This window comes from Balaenoptera ricei, chromosome 19 (assembly GCF_028023285.1).
Source record: "Balaenoptera ricei isolate mBalRic1 chromosome 19, mBalRic1.hap2, whole genome shotgun sequence".
In the NCBI taxonomy this organism is placed as follows: domain Eukaryota; kingdom Metazoa; phylum Chordata; class Mammalia; order Artiodactyla; family Balaenopteridae; genus Balaenoptera; species Balaenoptera ricei.
Genome location: NC_082657.1, coordinates 37244105 through 37248745, shown reverse-complemented (window position 1 = coordinate 37248745; position 4641 = coordinate 37244105). Strand labels below are relative to the sequence as shown.

At 44.0% G+C, this 4641-nt stretch overlaps 1 pseudogene; it reads right to left on the bottom strand.

The window, feature by feature from the left end:
- Positions 1–530: 530 nt before the first annotated feature.
- Positions 531–1096, bottom strand: LOC132353606 (large ribosomal subunit protein uL11-like; annotated as a pseudogene).
- Positions 1097–4641: the final 3545 nt, after the last annotated feature.

Genomic DNA, 4641 nt, shown 5'->3' with positions numbered 1-4641 from the left:
AATGTGTTCACTGTGCTCCTTCCCTATCTAAGGACAACTGACCGCACTGGAAGAAGGAGACTGATAAAATTTAATGGTCTTTTTTTTAAAGTTACTTCTAATTTAAATGTGATTTAAGAAAATTAATACCCAAGTCTGATTCAGAAGTCGTTTGGGGCAGCTAAATTACAAGGCTCCTTAGAGGAAGAGTTCTTTCCATTCAATTAATGAACAAATTTTTAGGTATTATTAAGGTATGATTGATACAATAAACTGCACATATTTAAGGGGTACAACTTGACCAGTGTTGAAATATGCATACGCTCATGTAACTATCATCACAGTCAACATAATAAACAATTCCATAATGCCCAATAGTTTCCTAGGCATGTCTGTAATCTACTCTCCAGCTCTGTTCCTAGACAACCACTAATCTGTTTTTTGTTTGTTTGCTCTTGTTTTTTTGGGGGGTGGGGTTTTTTTGTGGTTTGGGGAGTATTTTTTACTGGTTTCCAAATGATCCTTTATTGAAATATTTTCCTTAGTAGTTCCTAACTAGCTGGGCATTCAACTGCACCAGGTGATGTCATCTATGACGTCATGACGGTGGTGACCATCAACACTGCAGCCATACACTGGGCAGTCCCCAGGATTTCTTGAATGGTTCCAGAGAGTTTTCTAGCTAAACATCCATGCCACATCTGTCAGACAAAGTTGACAATCTCTTCAACAGTGATGTTTCCTATGTGCTTAATGTTTTTTGATTCTTTCCGTCTCTAGGTGGTTCCTTGAGGGCTTTGATGGCCAGGGTAGAAGTAGAAGGTACCACCTCAATCTGGGTCTGTCTGTTCTAAATGGGTAGGTCCACTATAATCCTCAGGCCCTTCATGTCACTGGTTGCCTTGGTGATGCCACCACCAAGCTTTTTTGGAGACAGACTCAGGGGACAGATATTGGCGGCCAGGGCAGATATGGTATCAATTTCCCGACTAAGGCACCTCAAGTACACACAACTTTTGATCTTGTTGGGGTTGAACTTGAGCGACATGTTGGAGGCAGCTGGTGTTGGATAGACCTGGATGCAAAAAGACGGAAGAAACTTGCCCCTTGGCCTGCTCTGAGATAAAAGAGGAAAGCTACTTTTTGTTATTATATATTTGTTTGCACTTTCTAGAAACTTCTAGAAATGAGGTCCTGTAGTATGTACTCTTTTTTGGTCTGGCTTATGTAACTCAACATAAATGATTTTGAGATTCATCCATGTTGTTGCATGTATCAATAGTTTGTTCCTTTTTTCTGAGTTTATTGTAAGGATATAGAAAAACTAAATTGAAATGGACCATAGACCTAAATGCCAACCCATAAAACTTCTAAAAGAAAACAGGAAAAAAATCATAATGGCCTTGAGTTGGGATAAGATATCTAATATAGCAGGGGTCCCCAACCCCCATGCCGCGGACCACTACTGGTCCGCAGCCTGTTAGGAACTGGGCCGCGCAGCAGGAGGTGAGCAGCGGGCAAGCGAGTTAAGCTTCATCTGTTGCTCCCCATCGCTCGCATTACCGCCTGAGCCATCCCCGCTCCCCCACCCCACCCCCAGGTCTGTGGAAAAATTGTCTTCTACAGAACCGGTCCCTGGTGCCAAAAAGGTTGGGGACCACTGTATAGGACAACAAAAGCGTAAACTATTAAAAAATCAATAAATTGAACTTCATCAAAATTAAAACTTTTTCTCTTCCAAACACACTGTTAAGAAAATGGAAAGGCAGGCTTCCCTGGTGGCGCAGTGGTTAAGAATCCACCTGCCAATGCAGGAGACAGGGGTTCGAGCCCTGGTCCGGGAAGATCCCACATGCTGCGGAGCAACTAAGCCCGTGCGCCACAACTACTGAGCCTGTGCTCTAGAGCCCGCGAGCCACAACTACTGAAGCCCACGAGCCACAACTACTGAAGCCCATGCGCCTAGAGCCCATGCTCTGAAACAAGAGAAGCCACTGCAATGAGAAGCCCGCGCACTGCAACAAAGAGTAGCCCCCTCTCGCCACAACTAGAGAAAGTCCATGCGCAGCGATGAAGACCCAACACAGCCAAAAATAAATAAATAAATAAATGTATTAAAAAAAAAAGAAGCGCCACACACTTTGAAGCAGCCAAAGGTGGTAAGGCCTGGAGTGGAAGCCAGCTTTATTTATTGTCAAGGCCAGCACATTCGTCAGCTCTCCTCATTAAAATTTGCCAATTAATGAGCAGTGGCATACCCCTTAGCAAAGGTCAGCAGCAACCTAAGCAAACTTATCAAAAATTCAAAGAGGTACAGAGTTTGGGAAAAGTTCATTCTTCACTTAATTAACGGATCTAATTACAATCCTGACATAACAAAATGCAAAATGCGCTCTTCAAAAGACACGCAGTTCAAGGTTTAACAGCCCAGATAACCTTCTCCTTTGGTACAGGCTGACCCAAATGTGGGGCGGGGGGGGGAATCTTAGCATACAGTCAACAGGATTGATGAAATGGCTTTTCAAGAAATTAAAGCTTAGTAGGGTATCAGTATCCCAGAGCAACAAAGGAAGTGAAAGAGAATGAAGATGCTCCCACATCCTGCAATCTGGGTGAACACAGAGTCAAGGCTTTCACTAATCTCCTTTCTTAGCAGACATCAAAGTATTTATTTGGTGACCTTTCCTGACTAGTTGTGAACAGCACTTTAGCATCCTAAAGAGTCCGGGTCTGTAACTGTTGCCTCATTTAGATAAAACCTAAGATACAATAAGATAGAATGGATATGCTGTACTTACATTGTTTCTGAAATAGCAGGTCCAGAATTTCAAACCAGGTACCACTAACCAAAGGCTTAGAGAAAACTCAGCCTGACCTCCAGCTCATCCACTCAGAGAACAACCATCTTGAGAGGGTCAGCTCCATCTCTGTCTCATGACATGGAATCAGCTTCACAGGAGACTACAAAAACCCTGGCAACTTCAAGTTTTGATTCTTTACATGAAAATGAACAGATAGGAATCATTAAGTCTCAGGGCTTCTCACCCTTCTCACCCTCCAAGGGTGTTCAAAACTCTTAGACAGCAAGTGGGTTTTCCACTCAGGAGTTCCTAGGTGAGAAGCACACTCGTGGATTAGAATAAGCATATCACAGAATACTATTATCTGGAAGGGGAAACTGATGCTCAGAGAGAATAAATGACTCACCTAAGACCAAACACAAGGTAATAGTAAAGAACCCTGCAGCCTACCCTCGGCAGGGTCAGGTGTGATAGTTCTAATCATTTCTTTATTCAACAAACATTTGTTGAGCATCTTTCATGTGTTGGGCCTTGTTTAGTCACCAGAATGAGGTTAAGTGTGCAAAACAGATATGTCCTACCCCTCATAGAGCTTGTACTCTAGTGGAGGAAGATAGACAATAAAGCAACAAATAAGCAAGAAAAATGCATCCAGGGAATTCCCTAGCAGTCCAGTGGTTAGGACTTGGCACTTTCACTGCTGGGGCCCAGGTTCAATCCCTGGTCAGGGAGCTAAGATACCGCAAGCTGCGTGGCTCGGCCAAAAAAGAAAAAAACAGAAAGAAAAAAAATGCATCTACTATCGGTGCTTATAGAGGATTAAAACAGAGGGACATGAGAGTGACTGGGTGACTATTATAGTTGGAAGGACTGGAGAAGCTCTCCCTAAGAGGTAACATTTCAGCTGAGACTGAAGGACACAGAGAGCCATCCATGTAAAGACTAGAGACAAATGTACAAAAGCAGGAGAGAAAAGTTGGTGCCAAGGCCCAAGGCCACTAAACAACATCAAGAAGACCAAGGCATCCAGACCAAGAGAGTGAGGAGAGGGGTATAAAATGAGGCAGAGGCAGCAGGCCACAGGTAGCTAGCACACACAGGACTTTGCACGTCCATGATAGGATATATGAATTTTATTACAAGTGCAACAGACCCCACTAGAGGGTTTTAAGCAGAGGAGTGATCTGAATTCTCTTCAGAAGATCATCCTGGCATATATGTAGACAGTCCAGAGTCCAGTAAGAAAGTCCAGTAAGAAGGCTGCAGCAGGAGAGCAGGAAAGAGACGCGAGTGGAGGTGTCAGTGGAGATGGAGGGAGGGTAAACAGAACTTGCATGTGAATTGATGAGATGTGGGAGGAGGTGAGAAAAGAGGAGCAAATCATCACTGGTGGGTTTGGGGCTTGAGCAACTGTTTGAGTGGTGACGGCTGATACCGGGTTGAGGAAAATAGGCCATAGGAAAGAAGCAAATGTGGAGGTTAGCAATAGTTTTTTTGGTCAAATTTGAGATGCCTAGTAGATACCGTTGTGAGATACCAGCTAGATAACTGGATAGAGAAATATACAAATCTGGGATTCTGGGAGGATGTTTAGAATTGAGGCAGCAAAGTGACAGTCACCTTCCTTAGAGATGTCACTTAAAGTCACTGGACTGGAGGAGGTCACCCAGGCAAAGGGAGAATTTTTCCAAAGGAGCAGTCCACTCCACTCCTTTCCAGGAGGAGCTCTGTTCTTTTTTCTCTCCCGCACAGCAGTTCTGTGACAGTACTTGAGAACAACAAAGGAAGGGAGGCGACTCTCAGCGTCCTTGGACGCAGCATGTTTGGAGTTGGTGCCTCTTCCCCCTAATCAAAAGGCCCT